The sequence below is a fragment of the Rana temporaria genome, chromosome 5, assembly GCF_905171775.1.
Source record: "Rana temporaria chromosome 5, aRanTem1.1, whole genome shotgun sequence".
Classification (NCBI taxonomy): domain Eukaryota; kingdom Metazoa; phylum Chordata; class Amphibia; order Anura; family Ranidae; genus Rana; species Rana temporaria.
In genome coordinates this window covers 155,661,450-155,673,507 of record NC_053493.1, presented here as the reverse complement: position 1 = coordinate 155,673,507, position 12,058 = coordinate 155,661,450, and the positions used below count along the sequence as shown (strand labels likewise).

At 41.8% G+C, this 12,058-nt stretch overlaps 1 pseudogene; it reads right to left on the bottom strand.

Annotated features, from left to right (window-relative positions):
* Positions 1–2,964: 2,964 nt before the first annotated feature.
* Positions 2,965–11,573, bottom strand: LOC120941144 (annotated as a pseudogene).
* Between the last annotated feature and the right edge of the window lie 485 nt (positions 11,574–12,058).

Here is a 12,058-nt window from a genome sequence, read left to right as displayed (position 1 = left end):
TGAAGACTTTCAGAAAGTCAATTACTTTTTACATTTTGGCCCCTAATATGTTTAAAAAAGAATGTGATCATAATCAAGAACTATGGAACGCCTTTGTGATAGAATTGGTAGCGCTTTCATCCTTTTTAATGTAGCACAGTCACCAAGAATGCAGTAGTGAGCCTGGTTCCAACCAATCTCTTTCTTAATTTTCATCTTTTAGTAACTCTCCAGGGTTCCTGCTGTGGTACAGTTTTTCTTTTCTCTTAGCTATGTTATTTGGTCACATGGTATGTAAATGAGGCCCATTATCCTACAGTAGAAGTTGACAGTGGTGGATGGTGCTGAATTTTTTTATATATTTTTTTTGGGGGCTCGCAAACAAACCTGCCCCCCCCCCCGCATCTCCTTCCGAGTCCCAAGCGGTCACCAGTTGGATCTTAGGACGACTCCCGGCCAATCGGATCTCAGGACCTGCTTCCTGATTGGCAGTGAAGAGAAGCTTGTATCACATTAGTGGGCTCTAATCGTGTGCGGGGGGGAAAAAAAAAAATCCCAAAATTGGAACTGAAATTCTTAAGCCGTACATACATGGACAACATTTGGGCTGTTCAGCAGGAACCTGACGAATTTCGATCTATGTACAGGTAGGCTAATTGTACCCGAGTCTATCCATTGATATCAGGAAGGCATGTCAATTGGAATCCCATTTAGCAGAAAACAAGAATAATTTGTCTTGTAGAGTGTAAAAAAAACATATTTCCATGAGCATGATGGAATCAATGGGATAGCAAGCAGGAACATTAAATTGAATAAATATTTAATAATAAATACCATAATAAATAAATATATATATAATTAAATACATTAATAAATACCAGAACACCTTAGCTGAAGTTTAACGGCCGCGGCTGCTTTATTATTGGTTTTAAACACTTTATTTGAATAACAGATGTAAACATAAATTAAAGACAACCCAGCCACTACGGCCCAGGCTGTATAAATCATTTAAAGCAAAACACCCACAAGACAGGGGACATTAAGTCCACCTGTCACCAACACCCACAACCGCGGCCAATTCAATACAGGAGCTTAAACCAGTATTGAAAATGTCCAAACCTATGCTGGATAGTTGAACTCCATCCTCTCTAAAAAGCCCAGGAATAAAACCTTCCAATTCAGTATGCCTAAAGCAGAGTATACCCATAGGCGTAAGCAACTTAGCCACCGCCCTGTTTATACGCCGCCTAATTTTTTCCAAAGGGCGCAGAGGTGGGAAAGACAACCACTTCAATCTCTGCACCACTTCCGAAAAAACAAACACTGTGTGTGGAAATGACAACTGTAACCTATGAAAATCATCTCTAATTTTAAAAATGATATCCAGCGTTTTTTGTTTGCCAATGTCATTCCCCCCCAGATGTATAATAAACACATCAGGTGGGGAAAAACGCTGTAAAAGCCTACTCACTTCAAAAAATAAACCTGACCAAAGCATTCCTTTTCTACCAAACCAAAAAACTTTAAACTGTTGTGGATCCAAACCCAGATTTCCACCTACCAACTTTCTTAATTATTGTATCACTCAAACCCAACCGATCCGCTTCCGTTGCAGCTCCAATCCTGAAAGAATGAGAGGATAATGCCTCTCCAGACATATTAAGAGCCTTTAAGCATTTGTGAAAAACACTGTTAAATTGAAAAGTGGTCAATGGACGACCTGATTTGTGAATAAAGAAATTATTTGAAAAATTAGGCCTGATAGCAGCATAGTGCCATAACAATTTTACTGGGCAAAAAGGAGAACCACTACCAGCTAAAGTTAACCAGACCCCTTTTCCAAACTGATCAGTTTTTGAGCGTCGGATGAAAAGACGATTTGCCGTTTCTGAAACCAATACATCCGAAAATTGAATAATGTTCAATTCAGACACCCTGAGAGCTGCAAAGAACATTAAAGAAAAAAACGCTCTAAAAAGAACCGCCTCAAAGCTAGAAAAACAGACCCGTCCTGCGATGAAACATAATTTCTCCAAAAGTGCTGGAGTAATGGGCAAACGACGATCCTTGGTAAAATTCCGTTTTTTATAGCCTTTTAACGATTGTCGAACTGAAAAGAAATGTAAACTTGACGGAAGATTTTTTAGCTTAAAAAAGAAAGACGCCCGCCAGTGTTTTATTAATATACGACCAGGAATACTGTTTTTCAAACAGGGATTCTAAAAATTTCAAAATCAAAAATTCAGAGAATGCGCCGGCCGGCTCTCTAACGGAATTCAGGAACGATAGCCACATCAACCAGGCCGATTGGTATCCAACCCAGGTAGAAGGAGCCACCGAATTTGCAATAAAATCAGCCATGGGTCCTATACCAGATCCCATAAATGGGGAGGACAACGCAATCCCGTTTGATCTGCGTCCGGAAACAGCTGAAAAAATCGTTCCATCTGCAGGCGAGATAAAGCATCCGCCACGTCATTATCTTTACCTGCCACATGAACTGCCTTCAACCATACGTTCAAACTTAAGCATTTAAAAATAATGTGGCGGAGTAAACAAATGACTGGCGGTGATTTAGAGGTTAAACAGTTAATGGCAAACATGACCCCTTTGTTGTCAGTTCTGATGATAATCCTTCTATCCTTAAAAACTGTTCCCCATAGTTCCAGAGCTACCACTATGGGGAACAGTTTCAAAAAAACTATATTTTTTAAGAGACCTTTTTCCCGCCAGCTATGATGCCAGCGTTCCGCACACCATTGGTATTTCCAAAGTGCACCAAAACCGCAAGAACCAGCCGCATCGGTGAACAAAAACAGTTCCTTGTCGAGAATAAAATCTTTTTGCCAAACCATCCGACCATTAAAATGGTGCAAGAATTGCAACCATACCAAAATATCCTCTTTTAGGTCAGTCGTGACCCGAACATGCGAAAAAGGTGACTTCAAGCCCGAAATTGCAAGGTACAACCTTCTAGAGAATACTTTACCCATCGGCATTATCCTGGTAGCGAAAGCCAAATAACCCAATAATGATTGCATATCCTTTAAGCAAACTTTCTTTTTCCTAAGAATAGCAATAAGCAAACATCTGAGCTTCTCCAACTTTTCTTCTGGCAAACGAAATTCCATTAGCTCTGAATCAATGGTAATGCCAAGAAAATCCAAACAAGTGGATGGTAATGCAGTTTTCTCCAGAGCTAATGGAACCCCGAAAAATTTACAAACTTCGAAAAACGTGTGTAGTAACGTATAGCAATCCTCCGAATCTGCCTTTCCTAAAAATAAGAAATCGTCTAGGTAATGAACTACCGAACTAAAACCTGATTCCCTACGAACTACCCAGTCTAAAAAAGTTGAAAAAGATTCGAAATAAAAACACGATAAAGAACACCCCATGGGCAAGCATTTGTCGAAGTAAAATTTGTCTTGGAAGAAAAAACCTAAAGAATTGAAGCTGGCAGGATGTATTGGCAAAAGCCGACTTAATGTCAGCCTTTGCCAATAATGCCTTTTTTCCTAAACACCTCAACTGTACTAAAGCATCCTCAAAGGAGGCGTATTGCACCGACGAGAGACTAACATCAATTTGATCGTTTAAAGAATCATCCTTTGGGTAAGACAAATGGTGTATTAAACGGAAAAAATGTTGCTCTTTTTTTGGGACAATACCTAATGGTGATATTCTAAAGTCCAAAAAGGGGGGGAAATTAAACGGACCACCAACCCTACCTTCCTTAATCTCTTTTTCAATCTTCTCAGCAACAATCGATGCATGTTGACAATAGTGCATCCGGACCCCCAAAAAGATGGCAGCACGAAACCATCCCTAAAACCCTCAATTAGTAGCTGAGCCTTCTCCTTGTCTGGGTACATGTTGAGCCAAGGGAGCATACCTTGCCACTTCACCGGCGTTATTGCCTTTTGAAACATTCCCTGATGATTGGTTTGCAGCTGCCATCTTTTAAAAACACTTGGAGACCGAATGGGTCCCTGCACAAAAGGCACATTCATGCCGGTATCTACATGAGTTGGGCCACTTGCATTGCCCATCATTAAAATTGAAGCAGATACCTTTTTAGTAAACTGACGGTGTAGTGGTTTGAGAAATTTGTGTAGTCTGTAGTAAGATGATCTTTGGGGGAGAAAAAGGTTTAGCCACAGGCCGACGTTCTTTACTCCCCATTTCAGTGATGGATGAACTGATAACTTTTGGCGAAAAGCTTCGTCATATGAAAACCAAGCAGTGCCACCAAAATTTTTAAACGCCTCTAACACAATGTCCAAATGTTGGAACAAACCTTTACTTTTATCAGGGAAGCGCTCACACAATACACCTGAAAAAATGCAGAATGCCTGCAGCCAATTATTAAAGGATTTAGTAACTGGCCTCCTCCTATCGTCGTCATCTTTTTTGTCTTTGAACATGAATTATTTTGCTGATGGAAGTAATGAAAGTAAATCCACAAATTCACCGTTCCATATTTTGTCCTTTACTGAAGAAGCCAAATGATAACCCAATGGGGATATTTCACACGAAATTGGGTCCTTTTAAACAGGTTTCCGGCAAGTTTTGTAAACGTGCAGCAGTAAATGATGGTAATACATTGGCTTCAGCAGTAACATTAACCGTGTCATTTACTAATTGCCCACAAGATGGCGCCCAAATCACCATTGCTATGTCCTGAGGTGATATCTGAGACTTATTTTTTTCCTTCAAAGCCTGGACATCTCTAACTAACACAGACAGCAAATTAGAAATATCCTCTAAGGCTGGGTTCACACTACTACACTACTTTCATCCTACTTTGCTCTGCTACATTGGTCCTACATTTATCCTACATTGGTCCTACATCCATCCTACTTTCATGAACAGGATACTACTTTGGTCTGACTTCAATGATATTCAATGGGCCTGAAGTAGGATCAATGTAGGACCAAAAGTAGTACAGGGAGCATTTTCAAAGTCGGACCGACTTGTGTAGGACGCTACAAGACGCTCTCATAGGGAAACATTGAACACAGAGCAAAGTAGGATGAAAGTAGTGTAGTAGTGTGAACCCAGCCTAAGACAGGCACAGCAACAGACTCACCCAACTTCTGAGTAGATGCCTTTGAACCGGCCTGTGCAGACACAGCCTCCGCAGTCCTAACGTCCCTGTTGAGAGCCGCGCTGTCCACCATCTCTCCTAGGCTGATGACATTATCGTCCCGCTCCGACACCTGGTGCCACCTGACCGACCCGGTCACCTGTGGGAAAAAAGGGACTCCTCTCCGCCGCTCCACCTCTGCTGTTAGCGGGGCCTCCAGCTGTTAAAACAGCTGAGGTATATTCCTTACCCGAGTCCCGACCGAAGCCCCCGCTCTGCCGACCGCAGCTGTAACGGAGCCTCTTCCGCGTCCTTTTGACTTCTTTGCAGAAATCTTCGTTGCCGCCGGTCTCGGTGGGGAAGGAGAAAGCCAGATAGGCAAGCGCCGCCTCTTCGCTGACGAATTCCGGTCATCGGATCTGACGCTGCTGCTCCTCCCCCGATCTGACGAGTCTTCCGGCGGGACAACGCCATCTTCTTCCGGGCCCGCCTCCAGCACGCAGCTTCCATCCTCTTCCGCCGCCGCGATGAGGTCTTCTGCCGATACCGCTGAGTCCACGTCCTCCGGTGCAGCTCCCGCCGGAGCTTCTTGACCCGTTGTCCGCGGTAGGTTGAGGCATTCTCTGACCCATTCGTCCCCGCCTTCTTCTCCTGCTCTCTCTCTATCAGACGTCGCAGAAGGGACATTTTCTGGCCTCAGAAGACACTGTTTGTTCAATGGGATACCCCTAGAACACCACAACTCCCGTCTTCTGAGGCGAATTGAATAGCCCTATTCTAACCTGCCTTATATAGCCCTAAACTCAGCCTGAATAAACTGGCTAAAACTGGCTAGCCCTACTCTCTTCAGAAAAGACCGGGAAACTCACGTGTACTCTCCTGAGTACACGTGAGCCCCAGGTGCACTGGCTAAACTGCCTGGCTCCCCCAGCGATAGGGGAACTAGAGACTGCTGTCCTGCTGCAATCCCATGAGAAAAGGGGGGGACTTGAAACCGTTTCCCCCTTTTTTCTTACATTCTGTTAATGATTGTAGAAAAAGGGATAATTTTAGATTTCCAATGCAAAGCTATGGCTCAAGTGTAGCAACGCGTTTGGTATGGATGAGCTTCTCTTCATGACATGAATTTTCTGGAATAGGGGCAAAGAGATGACACATGGGGGAGGGTCAAGACAAAGGTGTTACCAGTGATGGTATAAATAGTATGACCAATTCTGGACCAGAGTTATATATTTTGGTTATGCAAAAAGATTTAATATCAACAAGCCCCTGGAAGAGCAAACTTTAAAAGGGTTGTAAATCCTAACCCTCAAGGTTATTCACCTATAATGCATTCTATGCATTACAGTGAAAAACCTTCTGTAGTGCAGCAGCCCTCCTTTTTACTTATCTGAATCTGATCTTTCCATCAAAAAGAATGAGCCCAGCAGCTCCAGCCGTTGTCTTGGGACCTCATTGCACAGATTGATAGCAGCAGGAGCCAATGGCTGTCCAGAGACACGGGAGATGGGTGGGGAGGGGGGGAGGGTGAGTCTTGCTGTCTGTGTCAATGGATGCAGCAGCAGGCTTTGGAAGCGGTCACTCGATGCGGGGAGGAGCCAGGAGTGGCACAAGGGGGACGCCAGAAGAGGAGGATCAGGGGCCAAGTGTACCATGTTTGTTAGTTTAAAAAACAAACAAAAAAACAAGCTTTACAACCCCTTTAAAATATATATTAGATACGTTGGGGTAAATGGTATGAAGTCTAGTGGGAGTATAGTACCATCTAGTGTCGAGCTTGGGAGCCAATCTCTCTAATAAGTGTTTTGGTGCAACTACGCAAGTTGTCTTGCATCATTAATTCCAATATTTGCTCATTTTATTTCGGAAAATTTAATTTCCTTTCTAACATACTAAATAATAATTTATGCCATCACTTCTCCCTATGTTGATAGTAGTGGTGATTTGGAATTTTGATGGAGAACAACCCTGAGAATCACATACATTAATGCCAATCTTTATTCCGTCTTTGCAGAATTATTGGAAGTTTAAAGTTAATACAGTCAACTATCATTATTTGAGGTTGCATCCAGATTGGAGAAGAAATGAAATATATTTTGTTCCTCTGCTTACACTAAAGGTAACTAAATGCTTTGATAATGCGATCCATTGCTATTTTATGTCTCTTTACTTTTTTGTATTGCATATCATTTGAAAGGATTTTTATGAATTGTGGTATTTCACAGCGATGTAATTACTTTAACATTAAATATAATATGTGCATGTTTGCAGAGGTGTATTTAGGTTTTGTGCTGCCCTAGGCCTGACTAAACTCATGCACCCCCTAATTTAAATACGACCCACCCTTCCTGTCAAGGACACACCCCTTCCTATTTAAGACCCGTCCTGTCATCTGTAAACCACACCCCTTCATATTTAGGCTCCACCTTTTCCTCTCTGAATTAGCACACACAATCACACACCATTTACTCCATACTTACATCAATCACTCCATAATGAAACTGACATGATGATGTTTTTATTAACTTAGATAACTTCAATTAACTTAAAATATAGACATAAACTGAAATAAGTGCAAATTGCAATCAATCCATCATGAAACTGACATGATGATGTTTTTAATAACTTATAACTAATCTAGAACTATTTTAAACTGAAATAAGTGCAAATTGTTAAATCAGAGAGTATGCTAAAATCAAACTTAACCACTACCCGACGGCCGTACGACTTTATACGGCCGCGGGGTGGTTCTCAATCTCTAACAGGCCGTAAAAACACGGCCTGCGCGCGCATCCAGCGGCGCGCGCGCTCGCCACATCGCTGAAATGCCGATGCGAGTGCCTGGTGGCCGTGATGTCCGCCAGGGACTCGCGATCGGCAGCTACAGGGACAAGATGTGGAGCTCTGTGTGTAAACACAGAGCTCCACGTCCTGTCAGGGGAGAGAGGAGACCGATCTGTGTCCCTTGTACATAGGGACATAGATCGGTCACCTCCCCCAGTCACCCCCCCTCCACCTACAGTTAGAACACAATTTAGGGTACACATTTAACCCCTTCCTCACCCCCTAGTGTTAACCCCTTCAATGCCAGTCACATTTATAAAGTAATTAGTGCATATTTATAGCACTGATCGCTGTATAAATGTGAATGGCGCCAATTTTTTTTTAAAAGTGTCCTATGTGTCCGCCATAACGTCGCAGTCACGAAAAAAATGCTGATCGCCGCCATTAGTAGTAAAATAAAAAATAATAATAATTCTGTCCCCTATTTTGTAAGCGCAATAACTTTTTCGCAAACCAGACGCTTCTTGCGATTTTTTTTTAATTTTTTTCCCCAAAAATATGTAGAAGAATATGTATTGGCTAGACTGAGAATTTTTTTTTTTTTTTTTTTAAATGGGCTATTTATTATAGCAACAAGTAAAAAATATTGTTTTTTTTTTTTCAAAATTGTCGCTCTATTTTTGTTTATAGCGCAAAAAATAAAAACCGCAGAGGCGATCAAATACCACCAAAAGAAAGCTCTATTTGTGGGGGAAAAAAGGATGTCAATTTTGTTTGGGAGCCACGTCGCACGACCGCGCAATTGTCAGTTAAAGTGACACAGTGCCACAAGCTGAAATTTCACCTGGTCAGGAAGGGGTATATGTGCCCAGTAAGGAAGTGGTTAAATGGTTTTCGCCAAACTCTCTGTGTGGCAAAGCTGTTGATGAGCTCATCGTAGTCCAAAGATTTTGTTCTGACTCAATTGCCAACACAGCCAGTGAGTTCAATCTTTCCTCTCCCATTCTGGATTGCAGGTAGTTTTTTACACGTTTCAAAGTTGAGAGAGAACGCTCAGCTGAGCAGTTAGTTGCTGCTGTGCATAAAGACATTCTGAGAGCAATGTCTACATTTGGAGAAATACTTTGCAATCCTCTCTCTCTTATCACTTGGGACATACCTAGAACAGAGGTATGTTCTGCAGAAGAACTTAGGAGATGGGAACGAAAGTGGAGGCACTCATCAAAAAACACTCCTGTTCCAAGTCCATGCTATAGGAAGAACAAAGCTCTGTAGCATGTTATAATATTGCTGATGGCTCAATATTTGTAAGATCCGCAATGCATTTAAACTTTCCAAAGAGAGTGGTATGCAGTTTTTTTTCTCTCAAGTTCAGCAACCAAGTTGTCACAAATGACATAAAAGGTGTTGATCCGGAACTTTTCTTGATCTTCCTCTTCTTTCATCTTGGTGGAAGTTGCTGAGCTTTTTCTCGCTTGCACACCTTTCCTCTTAATCTCATAATCCTTGACACTTGATTTTTCTATTGCTTTAGCTTCGTAAGTAAGGAACATTTCTCTGGTGTCTCGAACAAACTGGATCAGTGACTCATATAACTCCACCACAATTCCAACATCAATGGCAATGCTTTGGATTTTTTTGCTAAATGCCCCAAATCTTTCCAGAATAGTACCCCACAAACCACTCATAAGTGCAGTCTCCAGACGTTGCAGTTTATTCAGAAGACCTGCTTCCTTGCATGTTCCTGGTGACTCAGCTTTATTTTCCTTAATTTCTGTTAAAGCTTGGACTACTTGAGTCCAGTTCCTATTTAAGCTTTGACAGGCATCTTCCCTGGCAGACCACCGTGTGTCAGAAAGTCTCTTTAAAGCTAGAGTATTGGGCACAGATAACAAGTGTTGTAAAATCTCCCATCTGTGAGTAGAACAAGTAAAAAGGGTGTAAAGGTACTGTATGAGCAAAAGAATGCACAGGCTTCACTGCAATTTTCAGCAGCATGCTTTCCTACTAGGTTTAAAGGGTCATTAAGGAATTTTTTTTTTTTGCTGAAATGACCGTTTACAGGGTATAGAGACATAATAGTTAACTGATTCCTTTTAAAAATGATTAAACATAGATAAAAATCAATCATATAATGTACCTGCAGTTTAGTTTAGTTTTGTTTTTGCTGTTGTTTCCTGGTTCTCTGATGTACAGAGAGCCAATAGAGGGCAGTGATACTTTGTCTAAATCTCCTCAGCACCAATCCAGTTTCGTTTTACACACAGTAATCACACCTCCTTGATTAGTGACCACAGTGAGAAATCTCCCAGTACTGTGGTGATCAGGAAACAGACAACCAGGAAGTGTCCAGAACAGAGAGGATTTACAGCAACATCAAAGCAAAAACGAACCATGAGGACATGAAACCAGGACTGCAGTAAGGTAAAGGAAGCTATTTAGCAAAAAAAAAAAAATCCTTTAGTGACCCTTTAAGGAGTGTGCAGAGCATGGAATGTACACAGCAAGTGGGTTTCTTTCAAGAATTCTGGCTTGCAAGCCTCTATAATGACCGGACATATTGCTTGCGTTGTCATATGACTGACCACGACAGTTGGCAATATCAAGGCCATATGACTTAAGAGTGGCAAGGACCACTTCAGCCAGTTGTTCCGATTTATGTCCAGGATTTGGAATGAAGCGTAGAAAGCGCTCAATTGGTAAACCATCTTCCTTGACATACCTTAAGATGAAGGCCAGCTGATCCGTGTGGGAGCTATCAGGTGTTGAATCGACACTGATAGAAAAATACTTTGCATCCTTTGCCTCCTGAACTATCTTCTTTGTAACATTATCAGCCATTAGCTGAATGAACTGCTTACATAGCAGCAGTAGCAAATGAGAGATAGGATGTGACTCCTTTTCCTGCATTTGCCAAAACGGGCAATAAGTTTGGCTATAAATGGGTCAAATTCTGAAAGAAATTCAAACATCATCATATAGTTTTTTTTGTGTGAGGAACCAAAACGGTCATCTTTCCCTCTGAAAGCAAGCCCTCGAATGCCAAGTGCCTTAACGGCATCAACAACTCGTTTTAAAACATTTCTCCAATATTGGATTTCATTGGAAAGCTGTTTTGTAAGTCTCTCATCAATTCTCCCTGATATACATGTTCTTGTTTTTAAAGAGAGCACGCAAGATTTGTGTTCAGCTGAATGCTCATGTTCATTTAATCGTGCAGTGCCATTTTCCAGTCATTGAAACCACTCTCTGCCAACTGGGATTTGCCACCAAACAATCGGCATGGAGCACAAAACACTACTCCTTTGCTTTGGGAGTAAACCAAATAGCTTGTTTGTTGTTTCTCTCCATTAAAATTGTTCTTTTGAAATGGGTGTTTGGTTAGCACCCTAGCATAAAGCCTTCTAGACTGTGCGAAGTCCAGATTCTCATTTTGTACGATTCCATATTTAGCCACATGGTCTCGGGTAGAATCATTTAGAACCCATTCAGCAGGGTCAGAGCTCACTCCTAATTGTACAACAGAATCATCAAATTCTTTTGAACTTGAAGGTCATTCTGCTCCAGATTCATAAGCCTCAGTTTCACTGATAATACTGCTGGTAGCATCTGATGTATCATAACTGCATGTAGCTACTACATCATCAGTTACATCTTCCTCCACCTCCTCACCCTGCTCAGTACTGGAAGGAGCCACAGGTTTTGTGAAAAATAGATACATTTTTTCTGTCCAATCTCCGTCTGTTTGTCACGCCTAATTTTTGCATTTTTTCTGTGCTCCTGTTAAGGCCCAACTACACAGCAAGCCACAGGATCACTCCTCTTTTTTAGGCAGGATACCTGCGTTGCTCTCATCTACATATAAAAATAAAACACAGACATGGGTGGTACCATAAAACTACTATCATTTTATTGTTAGCCAACCAATAAGGGTGGTAAAGTATACATAAACACCCACAGCCTGCCTCAAAGTGATGAGTCCTATCACTCTGACCCCTTTTAATGCGCCCAAAAAGCGCTGCTTCGGCAATGCTGCCCATTGTTTTAAATGGGCTGGGCGGTTAAGGAGCGGTGTATAGACTGCTCCTCCACCACCCTAAAGATGCTGCTTTCAGTACTTTTTCTAACATCCTGCAAGTGTGCAAGGCATTTTTAGGTGCTTTACATGCGCTATTTTTAGCCCTTTAGCACCTGAAAAATTCCCCA